Source organism: Garra rufa, chromosome 15 (assembly GCF_049309525.1).
Source record: "Garra rufa chromosome 15, GarRuf1.0, whole genome shotgun sequence".
In the NCBI taxonomy this organism is placed as follows: Eukaryota; Metazoa; Chordata; class Actinopteri; order Cypriniformes; family Cyprinidae; genus Garra; species Garra rufa.
Genome location: NC_133375.1, coordinates 38,860,188 through 38,880,981, shown reverse-complemented (window position 1 = coordinate 38,880,981; position 20,794 = coordinate 38,860,188).

Genomic DNA, 20,794 nt, shown 5'->3' with positions numbered 1-20,794 from the left:
ATAACGAGATGGCCTTAACATGAACTCAATTTATTAATCATTATAAGCAGGTTTTTTAGAAAAAAACTCTGGACAAAAATGTCATTTATTTTTGTAAATATCAAGGACAGCTGGAAGATTAAATGTTTACAGAAAGGAAAGGAAATTGTATGTATGTATATATATATATATATATATATATATATATATATATATATATATATACACACACACACACACACACACACACACACACACACACACACACACACACACACACACACACACACACACACACACACACACACACACACACACACACACACACATTTTAAGTACTGCAGCTCAAATTTTATTTTAATGCAAGACTATGTTTAAAAAAAATTATAAAAAATAATAGCAAGACAGCCTTAACAAGACATCAATTTATTAATAATTACTACGACTATATTAGCAGGTTTTATAGATAAACACTTTGGACAAAAATGTCAATATTTGTTTTGTAAAAATCAGGGACAGCTGGAAGATCAAATGCTTTCAAAAGACTAAATACTAACAAAAAGTCAGCCTCATAAGGTAATGTTGCCAGAAGAAAAAAGCAGTTTACAGTATAGTGATTATATTCACTTTGAAAAATAAATAAAGTACTGCAGCTCAAATTTGTTTTCAATGCAAGAATTTGTTAGAAAGGCAAAAATAAAAAAAATTATAAAATCATAACGAGATGGCCTTAAGAACTCAATTTATTAAAACTAACTTATACAACTGCGTTAACAGGTTTAGATAAAACCTCCAAACAAAAATGTGATTATTTATTTTGTACTAATCAAGGACAGCAAGATTAAATGCTTTCAAAAGACTAATTAAATGCTTACAGAAAAAAACACATGCAGTTTACAATATAATTATTATATTTATTTTGCAAATTTTTGACAAAAATGTCATTAAATCAAGGACAGCAAAATTAAATGCTTACAGAAAGAAATGCTGCCAGAAAAAAAAAAAAAATATATATATATATATTTTAAGTACCGAAGCTCAATTTTTTTTATGCAAGACTATGTAAAAAAAAAAAAATAATAATAGCGAGACAGCCTTAAAAAGACCTCAATTTATTAATAATTACTACAACTACATTAGCAGGTTTTTTTGATGATTTATGTTGTAAAAATCAAGGACAGCTAAAAGATTAAACGCTTTCAAAAGAAATAAAAACGGGTACAAAAATATCCATGTGTTTGCTTGTCAGGGAGTGTTTGCAACATCAAAACAACCACATCCTTAGTTGTCTCTCAAAACTCACTGCGCGAATAAAAGGCAGACTTGTGAGAGAAGCTTCAGAGAGGCCAAAGATGACTTTGAAGGAGCTACAGAGTCCAAAAACTGAGCAGATGAAGGTGGACCAGTCAACCATATACAGACTTCTGTATAATAGCGCTCTATATGAAGGACACAAAAGAAGCCATTACTCAAAACGAAGTGTGCGAAAGCACCTTTAGAGTTCACCCGAAAACATAACAGTGACCCAGCTGCACTGTGGGAAAAGATATTGTGCTCAGATGAGACTGGGATAGAGCTTATTTTAGCCACAAATTCAAAGCTATATGTGCAGTGCGACTGCAGTGCTGCCCACACAGAAAAACAGCATCCGTACCGTGAAGTATGGAGCTGTTAGCATCCTGCTGTGGGGCAACTTTTCATCAGCAGGGACTGGACATCTTGTTAAAGTGGAAGGAAGAATGGATGGTGCAAACTTCATGGAGCTATTGCACGAGAATCAATGTCAGTCTGCTGAAAAAAAAAAAAAAAAAACTCAAAATGTTTCAGTGGGATCTCATGAGGCCAAATTAACACTGGGGTTGCTATAGCCTATAGTTTGGTCTATGCACTTGAGGACATGCAGCACTGTTTAGAAATCGCAGTGCACATGTTTTATACAACCTAAAGCAAACCTCCCTGAAAGTGTGACAAAACGGCACCTGTGTAGTATGCAAATGTAGTGCACACTCTGTGCATGCCCTTAAAACTGCCACTGATGCATAACCAAATGATAGGAGATAATTACTGAGGACTAGCATTTGCACTAGGGGTGCAAGATTATGACACAAATCATGATTATTTAACACGATTATGAGTGGGTCCGGAACTTTATATGATTGATTAATTTAAAGACAGCCATACAATAAAAAAATGCATAAATATTTTTATTTTATTTTTTTCCATAATGTTCAAATAAACATTAATAAATCAAGCACGTCCCATTTTATGCAAGTCACATTACATGATTTTACTGATTTGCATGTGAAATTGGGCTTTTATAGAGGAGCGAAAGTGCACAAAGGGGGCGGAATCGGAAGCAATAATCATTTTATCTCGATTATTGTATTTTCATAATCGTTTGAATCTAAATCGAAACTGAATTTTGATTATTTGCACATCCCTAGTTTGAACTGCTTCTCAAAGAACGCAAAGGAAAAACATAAGGATTTGCAAAGTGGTGCATTACACAACCAAAAGATCAGAAAAATTAAAGCTCACGATATGTTCTATATTCATATCTGTCAAATACTGCATTAAAGATAATGAATAAAACATTATTCTGTTTCAGTAGCCTTACATGTTTTTGACTTTCGTAGATTTTTCCAAATATTATCACACCCAAAAAAGGGAATGGATCCAAAAATGATTAAAATGTACACAATAATAAATCTAAGATATATATAAATATTTAATTCAAATATTTGAATTGTTCAAAATATTCATTTTGATAGAGTGTTCATCAATGGGCCATATTGGCAGCGCTGAATGTAAACCATGCCACTGAAATGAATGACACTTGCATATTATTACTGCTGAAAATGATCAACTATTGTCATGTTTTGGGCAGCACTAATCGGTCTCACCAGGAAAAACATTAGGAGTACTATAGAATGCCAAATGTTATAAAAAAATCAAGGAGAAGAGTGCAAAAAAACTGTCTCAGGAACAAAAGGTGTTTGTAGGTGGCCAAACTGAACCAGGATTTCCAGGGCAAGAATCTTGACAACATTTGTGTTTGTTCTTAACATTCAGGTACAGTAGGTGAAATATTGGGCTAACATCTTAATTAATACTGCTTATACGTATCTTTACCACCTATTAACTGTAGTTTGTCAAAATATTGCACCCTTTTCTGCTTACTATGTCTTTCTCTAATGATTTAGCAGCTTCCACACATTTTTACTGTGGTTTAGACAGCATAAATGTAGAAGAAGTATCGCCAATATGGCTGTGCATTTGGGTAACTGACCAAAACATGACGCAAGTGCAAACCCTCTATATAAAAATATATATATTATATTTTAATAGTTTATCAAATACATATATAAATATGTGACCCTGGACCACAAAACTAGTCATAAGAGTAACCTTTTTGAAATTCAGATCCTATACATCATCTGAAAGCTGAATAAATAAGCTTTCAATTGATGTATGGTTTGTTAGCATAGGATAGGATATATTTGGATAGAAGTTGTTCAAATGAAGTTTGCATGAAGCAATGCATATTACTAATCAAAAATTAAGTTTTGATACAGTTACAAAATATCTTAATTAGGGATGTAACGGTATCAAAACTTCACGGTACGGTAATACCTCGGTATGAATGGCACGGTACGGTATTTATTGAATCATTTACAGGAAAAACAAAACTAATGAAGAGACTCGAAAAAAGTGCCAGAAGTGTTTTTTTAAACAGTTTACATGAACACTGAACATATCAATGGCATACAAATTAGCCATCCATCTTTAAACTTTGAAACAGGAACTTAAATTTTTCAATTTTAATAACAAAAAAATTATTAAACCATGTAACCACGTTACTTTTTTTGCGCAGTACTTTAGCCTACTTTGTGAAGTAACGAAAACATTCATTTCAGTGGAAAAATAAGTCCAAACCTCTCTGTTTTAACATTTTGAACAATAGGGCTCTACAATCTTTTTTTTTTTTTTTAGAAATTCTTGTGTGTTTTTCTTTTTCTGATAATCAAATCAAAGCATAGACATTTATTTTTAATCAAATGCAAAATAAACCCTTTTCATTTTTGGCAAACAAACAGAGGTTAAAAATCAATACATGGAAGAAAAATTATATTCAGTTTAAATAATAATTTTTGTTCTTCAATCAAGTGGTTAATCTTGTTGTAATATTTATTTTCATACATATATTGTTTTATGTAAATTATTTAAATAGGAATATATAAACACCTTCATTATACTGTACAAAAATAATACAAGACCAATATTGTTCTGTTTCATGTTAAACCGTACTTTTATTTTGACAGGTTGCAGTGAAGTTTCTGTGTGTACAGTGTGATATGATTCTAGTTTTCTCAAATGAAACGGTAAAAGTGACACTCAGAGTAGCTATGGAGATTGAGTTTATCTGTTCATGGGAGATGAAAAGGCCAACATTTTGCGTGAGCGTCACGAATGCTTCAGTATCAGTGTAGTAAAAAAAAAAAAAAAAAAAAAAAAAAAAAAAAAAACGTGTTCCATTCATACAGACAGAGGCAAACGGAAACGGAACATGCAGGATTCATATCAAAACGGTCTTTCTGCATTTCAGTTTTCACAGACACTAGTACATATCGCGATTTGAATTAAGTGACAGACCAACTTTTGATTTATTAAGCCAGTAATCGACTAATTCCGTGGCATTTCGCGCTATAGTAAATTCGGTTTTTATGAATTGAGACCGCGATCCAGTCCTTATTTTCGTGGAGGAGACATTGTAAACGCGTGACAGTGTAGAGACAGAAATGACATGCTTTCGTGTAAATAAGAGAAGTAACATAAGGACATTTAGTTTGTTTAATAAAAGAACAATGTATAGATCTGTTCTATAGGAAAGATAACCTTAAATTACTTCTATTGTGATCTGGCGCTATATCGAAAATAAAGGGAACTTGACGTTCAAGGGGGGCGGGCAACAGACCGCAAAGGATGATGGCCACACCTGGCTGATGGGAATTGTAGTTCCCGCTACCTCCCGTTCGCTCCATTCGCCTGAGCAAACTTTTCTTAGAAGACCTATGGTTTTATCGAGTCATGCGACCACGGTAGTATCGAAAAAATTTGCTATTGCGGTACGACGGTATTTACAATACCGTTACATCCCTAATCTTAATGGAACATGATCTTTACTTAATATCCTAGTGATTTTTGGCATAAAAGACAGATTGATAATTCCGACCTATACAATGTATTTTTGGCTATTGCTACAAATATAACTTACCCGTCCTAAGACTGGTTTTGTGGTCCAAGGTGGTCACATATCTTTAGTAGATATACAGTGACCTCAAGTATATGAACACACAAGACACACAGTTTTTAATTATCTGTGCTTGTATAACAAAATATCATGCCAAAAAATACATCATGTGAAAAATACATCATGAAGCAAAGAGAAAAATGACAACGCGCCGACAAACAAGACAGAGCAGGTTACTTTCAGTATGAACCTTGTTTGTCGGCTTTAAAATTATCATTTAAAAAAAAAATTGAAACAATAAATACCGTGTTATAGTCCTTTTAATGCGTCGTGACAGATCGCTGTAGCGCCTCAATTCAAGCCGTGGCGACCGTAAACCGATCGTCTCTTCCGATTTACGAAGACAAACATAATGAACATCAAAAGGTATCTGGTTTCAAGTTCAAGTCCACCGACGTTAGTCTCCTTAACTCTCCTGTCAGGTTGTCGGACAAAACAAACAAAATGGCGGATTCGGCGTTACAGTATGATTGGTCAAATCGACTGTCAATCAAACTCCAGGTATTTATTTTCAATAAGCTATTTATTTTCAACAATTTCCATTACTTTCTTTAATGTCAATGCCCTATACACCATTATAAGTATAATATTTTATAATTGTAAAGAATTACAAATATAAATATAAATTTTCTAGTGCATATATCGTTTGTTTGCAACATGTTGTAACATTTAGAGTACAATCTCAACCTCAAATGTTTAAGAAAAACTCAAATACAAAAATTCAGTCCCATGCAGAAGAAAATAGCAGAAAAAATATGCAGTTTACAATATGTTCATTATATTTATTTTTTGCAAAATAAGTATTTTAAAGGTCCCATATTGTCAAAATCGAAATTTCCTGGCTTTTTTCATGATAACTGAGGTCTAGGGGCTATGTAACTACCATATGAGTTTCAAAACAGTCAATCCACAGTAAACTGCACACAGCCTGCTTAAAGTAGCTGTTCATTTTCATGAGCCACTGTGACTTCCACAAAGATGTGACGTCCGATCCACTCAGTCACCGCCTTCAGTCACCACCCCAGCACCAATCACGTCCCACCCTCCTTTTGTCAAACCCAGACAATATCGTGTCCATAACATTGCTAAGCAACAACAACACGAAAACAAGTCGAGAAAACCCTGTTCAGCCGATGGATGTCAGGAAACTACATCATTGCACAGGCTTCAGAACAACGTGAATATAAGAGACCACTGGCACGTCAACTTCAGCCTCTTTCACACAGCGATTCCGGTAAATACACGGATAATGTGTCCCATGATTTGTTCCGGAGTTGTTTGATTTGGTTCATTCACAGTTGTTTTCCGGAATCTGTGCGTGCTTTACACACAACCCATAAAGACATGTGATGTTTGGATGTGAGATGTAATGCGACTCGTACGTTTCACTAAACTGAAACTAACCTGAACAAACTGTGCTTCAGCGCTGATAGTGAGGAGCTGGCTCTGCCCGATCGCCACTTCATTCCACTTTACACGTATTTTTTCGTTGTGCAGAGTCGCATGACAACGTGCATCATCACTACAACACTGCCTTTATGGTTCTGGCTTTTGTTCACACAGCGCTCGTTCCCGTAATTTTCCAGAATCAGCGTGCATTGTGAAAGGGGCTTTACTAAAGCAACAGTTATGTAGCTTACTGCATTCGGTGTTTGAAAAAGAAAAAACATTAATGATCATTCTGAAATATCCTGTTGAGTATCAGCAAGCTAGGCTCTCTCTATGGCTCTGGGCTTGGCTAGAGCATACATGACCATAGTTACCTGTGATTGGCCTGGCTGTGCGTCACTCAGAAAACAACAGGCCAATCAGAAGATAGGCTCATGAATATTAATTAGATGGGCCAAAATCGACCTGTTTTTGACAGAGCTCCAAAAAAAGGAGCTGTAAAAATATATTGAGATGGATTTTGGCACTTATACCGCAAATATATATTCTTAAGGACATCGACAACTAAAATAAACCTCCAGAAATGTGTACAATATGGGACCTTTAAGTACTGCAACTCAAAATTTAAGATTATGCAAGAAAATTTTAGAGAGAAGAAAATGCCTGTATTGAATAACCAGCAAAATACCTGAAGTGGCCATTTCATTAAATTTGTCAGGTAAATTGTTTATAAAACAATGCAAAAGCAGGAAAATACTCCAAAATTATTCTCAATATGCTGTTCATTGCGATTTCAAAATAAAAGTTTAAACACTCGCTCTGTTTACATGTTTTAATGTCCACATATTCAAGAAATTACAGTGGCTGCAGCTTTTCTGTCGGAAAGAAACGGCCAAATATTAAAGATTAAGTGGACATTCGTGCAGTAAAAGTGTAAAAACAATCGTCAGGCCGTTGGCGCCCTCTCCTGTCATTTGTTATAATGCGCAATTTACATTAGCTCTATTGTTTATAATACATTATGGATTTAAACTAGTGCTGTCAAACGATTAATCACATCCAAAATAAAAGTTTTTGTTTACATAATATATTTGCGTGTACTATGTATATTTATTATGTATAAAGGCTATATAAATTCACACGCATTGACAGCATTAATTTAAGCAGTTTTGTTCAATAAAACCATATGATTACTTGCTTTTGATAAAGAATTTAAACTAATTATTTAAACTAATTATTATTGCCTCATTGCTATTATATATGTATTATATATGTATTTTAAATTATCCAACTACTCGATTAATCATTAGAATAATCGACAGATTACCAAAATAAACGTTAGTGACAGTCCCTAAATGATAAAACTGCAGTTACAGTGTTGACAATAAAAAAAAAAAAGCATTTGGAAATCAGACTGTCAAACATTATATGAACGTGTTTGTTCTGTGAAAAGCGTTGGCATCGTTTGTTTGCAGATGCCACCTGTGTTGATATTTAGTTTGTAATGCATTGACACACACACACATTTTTAAGACTTCAAATACTTTTGGGAGCTCCTGTAATTAAAGCCATATGATTTTAATATAAATATACAGTAAATGACCCTCAAGCTATAAAACAGTCTCCTGTTTTATATTCCATTCATTGCCCTGGTTTCCACACAAAGGGTTTTTCCTCAGCAAATGCATATTTATCATGCAGGCTGTCAAGCAATCTCACAAATTATATGGCGGCATGTACTGTAGGAATGCTCGGCGCTGACATGTCCCTCTCATGAACCGACACACTCATTCTTAAACACACCCTCTGGCTGAGGGGATCTGGTAACCACAGTAACTGATCGAGCTCCCGCTATCTCCACGCCGGCACTCCATGATCTGTACGCCATTGTCTGAGCTGGCACTGATGTTCTCCCAGCTGCCAAGAGGAATCAGTTTACTGAGAAGCCCGCCAGACAGTGTCCCTTAAAGCCGGCCTGTCACCGAAACTTTGAATCCTCCCCAAATGGAGGAACAAAAGCCTCAGAAAATCTTCTGAAAAGACGCCTGTGGAGTGAATCCTGCAATTTAAGTGATACCCTGCATGGCGTCCTCTTTGGTGTGCGTGTATGTGAATTATACAACCCTAAAGGGACGGGAATTAATGGACTTCATCTTCCTACGGCGTGTTTGAAAACAGCAAGCAAATAAGTGCTCCGAGTGTTTGCGCCGCTGATTGTGTCGAGTGTTTTCTGGGGTCACTGGCTGCGTTTGGAGTGGATTACTAGTGTATTGCTTAATGATTATTGTCCAGTATACTGTATACTGCAAATGAAACAGAAAGCAATGTAGTGATAAACACTTAAAGCGGCATGCTGTATATGCTGTAAATATTTTGACTGATATTACTTCCAGTTCATTCATCACATTTAAAAAATGCTATATTTTGGTAAATGGAGTACACAGTAATACAGTATGCCATGCTTACAGAAAATGTGCGGACTATTAATATTTTCTATATACTTAAAAAAAAGCATTATATTCTGAACACAGAAGAGAGGGTTTAATTCTATAAAAAATATAAAAATGACAAAATAAACAAAAGGTAGAGACAGCAAAAGTTGCATTATGATAAAATCTGTATACATTATGAACAAAAACATGCATTTAAAATAAAAAGGGACCATTTTGATGCTATACTGACTGAAAAATGATGTCCAAGCTCTCATAAAAAAAATTAAATAAACTAATACTGTCTGTAATATAGATTTTATACTGACTGCCCAAGCTCTTAAAAAAAAATTAAATATATAATTTATCACTGTGTGCTATGCTATTTTAAAATAAAATTAAATAAAATAACCCAAAAATATAAATAATATAAATAAAAATAGAAATACATTTAAATAAAATAAAATAAAAAATAAATAAAATAAATGCACATCAAGAGCTTATAAAGACCAAAAGTGACTTTAATAATAAATGTTTCTGTATTATTGTGTACAGTTCATCAGTGTATTTATTTATTTATTTATTCATTATTATTATTTTTAAGAGGCAGTCAGTATAATATGCATATTACAGACAGTAGTATTTTATTTAATTTTTTAATAATAATAAAATACCAAGAGCTTTTAGAGACCAAAACTGACTTTAATAACAAATGTACTTGGCCTTATTGTACACTATTAATCAATGAAGGCAAAACAAAACAAAACAAAACTAAACTAAACAAAATAAAACAAAATAAAATAAAATAAAATAAAATAAAATAAAATAAAATAAAATAAAATAAAATAAAATAAAATAAAATAAAATAAAATAAAATAAGAGTTTATAGAAACCAAAACTGACTTTAATAATAAAGGTTTCTGGTGTTATTGTACACAGTTAATCAGTGTATGCTATTTTAAAACTAAATAAACAAATAAATAAAATATAAAATAATAATACAAATAAAATAAAATAAAATATGCACCAAGATCTTTTAAAAACTAAAACTGATTTGAATAATAAATGTACTTGAACTTGCAGAGAATAAATGAATAAATGAATAATGTAAAAAAATAAATAAGACAGAATCACTATACTTTAGGAAAAAAGCATTATTCTACTTCTGTTTCTACATCATAACAGTTGAACATATGTATATATGTATGTATACAACCAACACATATAGTCAAATCAATAAGTGTATGAATTTATTCTACAGTTGTCATGTTAAAGCTAAGTGCTATTAGTAAATTGTGCCATAGGTTTCTACTCCAGCTACTCTACATATTACAGAAAAATTAGACTTTATAAAATAGTAAAGCATAATGATCATCACACTGCACACACTAAAGGTGTGTGTGTGACGGCTGTGATTTGTTTGTTTTCTGCAAGCACAACAAACAGGCTCTCTATTGTGCTGTGCTGTTTAAACGATGGTGGCCAAAACTCACTGTAATGAAGAGCTTTGCCTCTTGTCTCCACTTTCAGGCACTCACGATATCCGGTGCGTCGCTGCTCCATGCCAAGAAGCGGCACAATGAGAGCATGTGAAGTATCCGCGCGGGCTCCCTCACCTCTGGAGAGGCGCAAAGATGAAGTGGAGCAGACATTGAATTGTTTTGTCAGAATGCTTGGCGGCACTTAAAAACAAGTGAGGCGTTTACAGCATGCAAAATGCTCACGGAGCGCTCTGAAGCAACCCAGGTTTGAGCAAAGTAGGCCAGGTAATTACTCTTTTGCGCTTCGGGCTTCAAGCGAACGTCAAGTGCTTCATCAGATTTTTGCTTTGTGTCTTGGACAGATCTAATTAAAGCCAGAATATTTTCGTCGGTGAGAAACAAAACACCTAAATTGGGCCCGTTCTTCACATTCCTTTGGCTTTCTTTGTGAAATTAGTTGCCGACATCTTAAATTTCCAAACTTTAGCCGTGTTTTTTGAAGTTTTTGGGGTGAAACCAGGATAAATATCACATTAAGTGTACACTTGAATGTAAGTTTACTTCTTCATAAAATCCTTAATTAGTATTATTGCCATAACCTTTCTTTACTTTAGAATTAACCAGCATTAAATTACTATGTTAAAAAATGGATTACCTACAACAGTAGTCTAACACTAATGGCAATTATTGGTTAACATATTAACTAGCAGCCCGCATGGCCGAGGTTACATCAGTCAAAAAAGAAAGCAGTTTCAGGGGCAGAAAAGCTGCATTATGATGAAATCTGTATACAATATGAAATGAAATATGACTGAAAAATTTAATCCAAGAAAAATAAAATAAGAATAAAATAATTAAGAATATAATAATATAATTATATATATATGTATATAATAAAATTAATAAAAAAATAATAATCCTACTGTCTGTATTCAAGATATTATACTGACTGCCCAAGCCCTTTAAAAAAATAATAAAATATAAAATGCTATCAAAAAATAATAATATAATTTAAAATGCTATTTATAAAATAGTAATAAAATTTGAAATGCTATTCAATAAATACAAAATAAAAGAATACATTTGAGAAAAAATATATAAAAAGCATATAAAGACCAAAGCTGACTTTAATAATAAATGTTTCTGGTGTTATTGCACACAATTAATCATTGTATGCTAAATATATTAAATTAAATTAAATTAAATTAAATTAAATTAAATTAAATTAAATTAAATTAAATTAAAGAAACACCAAAATAAAAAATAAAATAAAATAAAATAAAACAAAATAAAATAAAATCGACTTTAATAATAAATGTTATTGTCTTATGGTACACAATTCAATGTATGCTACTGAAAAAAAAATATATAATAAAAAATAAAATAAAATAAAATAAAGACCAAAACCAACTTTAACAATAAATGTTATTGGTCTTATTGAACACAATTCATCAAAGTATGCTATTGTAACAAAAATAAAATAAAATATAAAATAAAATAAAATAAAATAAAATAAAATAAAATAAAATAAAATAAAATAAAATAAAATAAAATAAAATAAAATAAAATAAAATAAAAAAGACATCTAAAGATCAAAACCAACTTTAATAATAAATGGTCTTATTGTACACAATTCAATGTATGCTATTGTAAAAAATAAAATAAAATAAAATAAAAAACACAGCAAGAGCTTCTAAAGACCAAAACCGACTTTAATAATAAATGTTATTGGTCTTATTGTACACAATTCATCAATGTATGCTATTGTAATAAATAAAAAAATAAAATAAAACAAAATAAAATAAACACAAAGCGCTTCTAAAGACCAAAACTGGCTTTAATAATAAATGTTATTGTCTTATTGTACAAAATTCATCAATGTATGCTATTGAAATAAGTGAGTAAAATAAAATAAAGAAATAAAATACAATAAACACCAAAAGCTTCCAAAGACCAAAACCGACTTTAACAATAAATGTTATTTGTCATATTGTACACAATAAGTAAGTAAATAAATATTCCAGAGATGTTCTTTCTTAAGTTCTGCTGAAAGATAGCTTTTAAGGTCAGCAGAAACTCATACTATCCCATTTGTGCCAGGATCTGATTAAAAAACATAAATTCCTAAAGAAAAGTGGATAAAAACTTGAAAAGCTGAACTAGTTAAATAATTCAAAGACAAATCTATGAATCACTTGCTCTCTCTCTCTCTCTGACTGAGGTGAAAGAAGGACAGAAATGGAAGAAAGGGAACAGGAGGTTTGTAGGACTCGCCTAAAAAAACCCAGAGCAGCAGAGAAATAATAAAAGGCAGAAAGGACTCGTGCAGCTAGTCTAGCTGCCCCGCTTCGGGTCGCATCATTAAATGCGCTCGGGTGCAAAGTGACTCATCACTCGTTGACATCCGACGGCGCTTCTAAGCCACACACTGTTGTGTTTTTACAGCTAGAAGACGTGGGAGCAGGAACGGGTGGGCCGGAGAAAGTGTAAAGGTGGGACCGATGACAAGAAGTCAGTCCATTTGACGGTCCCGCATGCATAAAGTGCTGTTAAAACTTTAATCGACTCATTTCCAGGGCAAATGTCTTCATTTTAGAACCTAACCAGTGAGAGCTGCCGCAAGGATACAAAAAAGACCTTTTTAGGTTTTAACGGCCCCTTAAGGAGAGGTGAGGCACAGAAAAAAGGGGAAAAGATTTTAAAAACACAGAGATATTAGTTATTCTAGCCAGAGGAAATATGATTAGGGTCTCACATTTATTGGTCCCATGTTTTGTTTTGTTTAATTTTATTACAATTGCATACATTGATGAGTTGTGTACAGTAAGACCAGTAAAAAGGTCTTTAGAAGCTTTTGTACTCTTTAATTTTTACTTATTTGTTTTGAATTGTGTACAATAAGACCAATAACATTTATTATTAAAATCATTTTTGGTCTTTGGAAGTTCATGGTGGATATTTAATTTAGTTTAATTTAATTTAATTTAAATTCATTTGTAATTTTTTTTTATTATTTTTACAATAGCATACATTGATGAATTGGGTACATTACGACCAATAACATTTATTATTAAAGTTGGTTTAGGTCTTTAGCTCTTGGTTTGTAATTTAATTTAATTTAATTTAATTTAATTTAATTTAATTTAATTTAATTTAATTTAATTTAATTTTTAATTTAATTTTTAATTTAATTTAATTTAATTTAATTTAATTTAATTTAATTTAATTTAATTTTATAGCATACATTGATGAATTGTGTACAATACGACCAATAACATTTATTATTAAAGTTGGTTTAGGTCTTTAGCTCTTGGTTTGTAATTTAATTTAATTTAACTTAATTTAATTTAATTTTTAATTTAATTTAATTTAATTTAATTTAATTTAATTCAATTTAATTTAATTTTATAGCATACACTGATGAATTGTGTACAATACGACCAATAACATTTATTATTAAAGTCGGTTTTGGTCTTTAGAAGCTCTTGGTTTGTATTTTATTTTATTTTATTTTATTTGATTTGATTTGATAAAATTAAATTAAATTAAAATAATAATGAATGCTATTGGTCTAATTGTACACAATTTTTCAATGTATGCTATGTAAAATAAATTCATTATTAATGAAATTCAATAAACACCAAGTGCTACTAAAGGCCAAAACCAAATTTAATAATAAATGTTTTTCAATATATGCTAAGTAATGTTAATTAACAGATTGATAGACGCTTGACTTTCTCACCAAAGACTCTTCAGAATAGATTCAACACGTTGCATCCCTTTTGATGCCTCCCTAGATGTTGAATAATTGATGATATCGCGGAGAAACATCTTTATCACAGTTGTGCCGGTTTCTGCATTGGCATAAAAGTGCGCTTGATGGTTCATGATATAATCATGTGGCTCTGAAATCATTGAGAGAGATGTTTCTTTAAGAAAGCAAAATGAAATATTACTCAATAGGAATATGGCATCATGAATAAGTAATATTGTCATCAAGTTGTTTTTATCACACATACATATTCTCTTTCAAAACTATCTGATGCTTTCAATCGAATAGACGCTGCACAGCCAGAGAACATGTCAAGACTCGCAGCGGTTAGTAGGGTGAGAACCGGTTAACGCTTGACTTGCTCCAGTCAGAACTGGATCAACTGGGGGTTTGGGCCTTAAATTAAAATGAAATCACCTTCCTGTCAATCAACCCGCTGGACCTCAGCAGAGAACCCAATGCAGCGCTGATAGTGGAGGGAAAATGACATGTGAGAGCATTTGAGCATGAGAGTCTAAGAAAGATGTCGTATGTGAAGAGAACCACGACCTCATTTGTAGCAGAACAAGCCACATTCAGAACAAGCACCTGATATATCTTTTATGGTATAACCTGTGCATATTTGTTTTATATAAAATATAGTATAATAACAGTAAATAAATAGCATGTTCTCGTGTTTAACCTAACTTCAAGACATTAAAACATGCACTATGTAGTAGGGATGTAACTATATGGCTTAAAGGAGTAATCGGATGCCTATTTTCCACAAGTTCATATGATTCTTTAGGGTCTTAATGAAAAGTCTACAATATACTTTGGTAGAAAATTCTCAATAGTAGTGTAAAAAAATACCCTTTTACCTGGTCAAAATCAGCTCTGCTAAAAATCAACTCATTTTATTGCATGGGCCCTTTAAATGCAAATGAGCTCTGCTTGCCCCGCCCCTCTCTGATGGGGGATTATGAGCCGTAATGTTTACTTTAGACGCATTTAGCCGTGAAACTTGCCAACAAGAACATTATTAAGAAAGGCCATTTGCCACGATGAATTAAAAACCCTCACTTCTGCTGTGGGTGAAGCGGCATCAGGAATGATTTGCACAAATAGACGCATATGTAGATCGGGATTGGCGCTTACCTTTTAAAAATTGAAAGTAACATTAACCCTCTGAGTCTTCAGCGTGTCAGATGTCAGGAGTAAATGACGACTGCTATGTTCATTATTACATTCAACAACAGAACACCTCAATCGCTCAATCTGAGACATTCTTGTCTTCCTCTGCACCTGAGTCGACACAATGGCGATCGGAGTCGGACTGTTTCAGCTCAGTGAGGGCAGGTCTAAGGTAACGCGCTCATGTCAATCGACTATCATGGGAGCGGCCTCTGTCTGTGTGCCGTCACACCGACAAGAAGCTGAGAATGACCTGATTTTAAAAAGGGGATATTACTTTTAAAGATTAAAAAAATACCACTGGGTGGATTTTTATCATTGTAGGGTGGTTGTGTACACAAACTGCCAACACATTAATGTTCAAACAACATGTAAAAGTGAGTTTTGTATCCGATGAACCCTTTAATCCCTTCATCACGTCTGTTTTCACGCATTTCAAAGCAAAGTGTGCACTTTGTTCAGGCAATCAGCTCATGATCTGGTGTTTTACGGACCATAGAACAGCTCCGTTCACAGTGAATGAATGCAGTGAAGTCATTTACTGCATGTGCTGTGAGTTTAGTGCACATTTAGGAAAGCAACAGCTACCAGTTATGCTTTATTTTTTGTGGCAGATGATTACAGCATTTCACTAGATTTATAGCGAGTTGCGTTTTTTGAAGGCCTATTTTCACTTAAAGCTGGATTTTTCCGTCAATTATAAAAGCTTGAATTGCTGACAGTTAGAGGTTTAAATGGGTAACATTACTGCAGTCCCAATTCAGAACATCTCTTTCAAGTTTAGAAATTAGGAAAGAGGTATTGTAATTTCCCTATTGTAGTGTAAAGCAAAAATAGTATACATGAAATATTCATTTTCATTATTTTACAGTGCAGTTGTTTTACAATATTTGGCTATTACTGTCATAGGAATAACAATTAAATTGTTGTTGTTATTATTATTATATTCTAATTAGTTTGGCTTCCTAAAACCAGTGTGAATGCATTTTAGACATGTATTTCCTTTTAAAGTTCAAGTACAAGTCAATTCACTGACTTTTTTTCTGACTTAAGGTGAGACACTGCAGGTGAATAGGGTAAAAAAATGAACTAATAGTTATCACCTTACTTACTCAGATAACTGATAATATTGATAATTGCAAACATTTTTTGTATTAAAAATTTTCTAAAATGTTAGGTTTAAATATGCAAAAGAGGCATTATTTAATGAAATATGCACAAATTTTTTCTACAATTTTTGAGGGAATAATAATATGTATAAAATCAAGCAAATTATACATGAACAAATCCCTCGATAAAAACCTTCAGCATATAGACAGGAATAAAAAGGTACGGATAGGTGTGTGTAAGTGCTACTGAAGTGGAGATTTATGGCTTAATGTAGAAGAAAAAACACATTTTGAGAAAATGGCCTTTAAAAATATGTATTATAACTGAAATCTTTTGACACAAATAGATAAAGTGCTATAAAATAAACACTTCACAGTGTCTTTTGGGTATTTTCTTTCCACTAGTCTGAAAAAACACTTTAGGAAAAACCAAAAAGTAATGATGCTGAAAATTCAGCTTTGCATCACAGGAATAAAATATGTTTTAAAGTATATTAAAATAGTAAACCATTATTTAAAATTTTAATAATATTTTATAATATTACTGTTTTTTTTTCTGTATTTTTGATCAAATAAATGTAACTTTGATCACCATAAGAGACTTTTTAAAAAACATTTATAAATCTTTCTGATCCCAAACTAGTGTACATAGGGATTGAATCTTGCACAACACAGTATTCGTCATCCAGTCTGTCCTGAAACTGGATAATTTACAAATCACGCACTAAACAGAACAGACCTCGCCAACAGACCTTCCCAAATGCAAATGGCTCGTTCGGCTGACATTTACTACATTGCACTTGAAGCGCAGTTAGGATAATACCGCTGAACTGTTATTTTCCAATCAGAATATACTCAACTAGTTTCCATCAAAGCGTGCTAAAAAACTAATCGGTTCCAGAAGAGGTGCTCTCGAGCTGCTTTGCGCGTGCAGCTGCGGGTCTGGATTCAATCCCGCACTCAATAAAGGCACCTGAGCCGTGTGGCCAGCCAAAACAAAGCTTTTACACTCAACTGCAACAATGAAGGCTAAAGCAATGCCCTCCTCACAGCTGCGTGCCGCTCTGCCAGTAAAGACAGCACAGATAGACAAGGGTTCAGCTCCACCACACTGTCTGCCACACTATGCGTGTGTGTCTCTCACTGTTTATCACACTCCAAAAACACTGCCAAAATCAGGACGGCCGCAAGAGAGAAGTGACAGCGATGGGAGGGGGTTGTATTTACTTTCTTATCCCGTCCCTGGTGCATTAATGGGTCTTTAAAGGGGGTCATACAATGGAAAACCAGGTTTTTCTAGCTATTTTGAAATAAACTAGTTCAATCCAGTGTGTGGATGTGTACTTAATTAAATATTCACAATGCAAACTTTTTTCCCAGTCCATCTCTTTTTATGCTAAAAATAAATGAATAAAATACTGAATTAGAACATAATAAAATGGATTTGAAACATAATAAAATGAAATTGTAAAAAATAAATAAAATTAAATAATTGGAATAAAATAAAATGTACATCAAGACCAAAACTGAATAAATTAAAAAAATGACTTTGATGAATGTTTCTGTTTTTATTTGTACACAATTCATCAGTGTATGCTAAATAAAGAAATATTGAATTTGAACATAAAATAAAATAAAATAAAATAAAATAAAATTAAATTAAATTAAATTAAATTAAATTAAATTAAATTAAATTAAATTAAATTAAATTAAATTAAATTAAATTAAATTAATGTACATCAAGACCAAAACTGAGTAAATTAAATAAATGACTTAATAAATGTTGGATAAACTGACTTATTCAGTAGTGTCCAAAAAAAATTAAAAAATATTGAATTTGAACATAATAAAATAAAACAAAATAAAATGCACATCAAGAGCTTATGATTCTTATTAACAACAAATTGAAATGTATTAAATGACTTTAATAAATGTTTCTGGTTTTATTGTACACAATTCAGTGTATGCTAAAAATAAATAAATATATACAATATAATATAATGCAGTTAAATTAAACAAAATAATATAAAATAAAACTAAATAAGATAATAAAATCAAATATAAAGTGCACATCAAAAGCTGATAAAAAAAAAACTGACTTTAATACATTTAATAAATGACTTTAATAAATGATTCTGATCTTACCGTACACAATTATCAGTATATGCAAAATAAAATAAAATAAAATAAATAATGCATTTTGCATTAAAAAATAATTAATTTGAAAGAAATTTAATTTAATTTAATTTAATAATAAAATGAAATTAAATACAAATTAAAACCTTATGAAAACCAAAACTTACTTTATTACATTTAATAAAATACTTCAAATAAATGTTTCTGTCTTACTGTACACAATTTACCAGTGTATGCTATTCAAAATAAACAATATATATTTATATATAAATAAATAATTATATATATATATATATATATATATATATATATATATATATATATATATATATTTATTTATTTATTTATTTTTTTTTGTACATAATAAAATAAAATAAAACAATGAATTTGAATAAAATAAAATATATTAAATAAAAAATATATATGAATTTTAACAAAATAAAACTAAATTAAACAAAAATAAATAAACAAAAAACAAAACAAAACAAAACAAAACAAAACAAAACAAAACAAAACAAAACAAAACAAAACAAAACATGGGCACGGCCATTTGTAAATTAAAAATGTCTGGCTTCCTGTTCTGTCTTACCTTAGTTTGTTAATGTATTATCTTAATTATGAACACAATGGTTTGTAGTACAGACAGTTTTACCTTTTACTATCCGTTGTTATTAGCTTTGTTATTTCCCTACAGCTTATGAACCTTAAGTCTCACACATTACCAGAAAACATACTTCTGCATTGAAAAAATAAGGTGGATAGAGCTTATATTCTGCTCCACTCAGAAATATTAGTAATATTAGCTGATTAAATAATTTGATGTGGACTTGGATTGAACCTGTGTGAGCTGATTTCACACTACTAGAAATCACTAAAACAAATAACTGAGCAAAAAGTATGTAGAAAAGTTAGGGGAAATGATCCTAGAATGCAATGAAATTTGGGTAATTTGACTAAAGTGTCTAAACAGCACTGTATTTTCTAAATGGCACCATTATATTCTATATCTGTTTTCGGTTTATGAGATTCAGAGGAGATAATTATGTAAATGACTTATGTAGTAAAATGGAAAACAAACTAAATGAGAACAGAAGGGATTGATTTGATTTGGCGCATCTGTAGAGTTTGGTGAAGTGTAACCAATCCGACAGAATCAAGTCAATGATGAAATCTCTCATGGACTCACCTAGAATCAATATCACAAGTGCTTTCATCCCGGTTCAGCCATCTTTCTGACGGTAACAACAGCGTTCCAGTCATCTGGGGTCAAGACTTACGACAGCCGCCTGAATGATACCTTTTGTCCCAAACGCTCGCCTGAATGGAACTGTATAATTGAATTTCATTATCAATTCATTAATTCACTCGAGGTCTGGCTTTGCCTGAGAGCCACCGCTAAAGCTTGGGCTTTAAACACCCATCAGTGACTTTTATTTTATCTGACCTGACAGGTCAGTGCTATAAAACGCTCCGTTCCTTTACTTTATAGAACTATAGAAAGAGAAAAAGAAAAGTAAGTGAAACTCTAATGCCCTTGTTTAGTCAAGAGTGGATAAAGACCAAAACTGACTGTAATGATAAATGTTCCTGCTTTTATTGTACAGAATTTATCAGTGGATTCTAAAAATATTAAATAAAATGCACATCAAGAGCTTATAAAGATCAAAACTGACTTTAATAAATGTAATAAATGACTTTAGTAAATGTTTTTGGTCTTACTGTGCACAATTAATCAGTGTTTGCTATTGAATATCAAATCAAATAATGCACATCAAGAGCTTATAAAGTCCAAAACTGACTTTAGTAAATGTTTCTGGTCTTATTGTGCATTATTCATCAGTGTATGCTATTCCATAAAAAATAAAAAAATAAAAAAATAAAAAATAAAATTAAATAACATCATAAATTGCACATCAAGAGTTTATTAAGACCAAAACTGACTTTAATCAATATAATAAAAAAGCCTTAATAAATGTTTCTGGTCTTGTTGTACACAATTCATCAGTGTAAGCTAT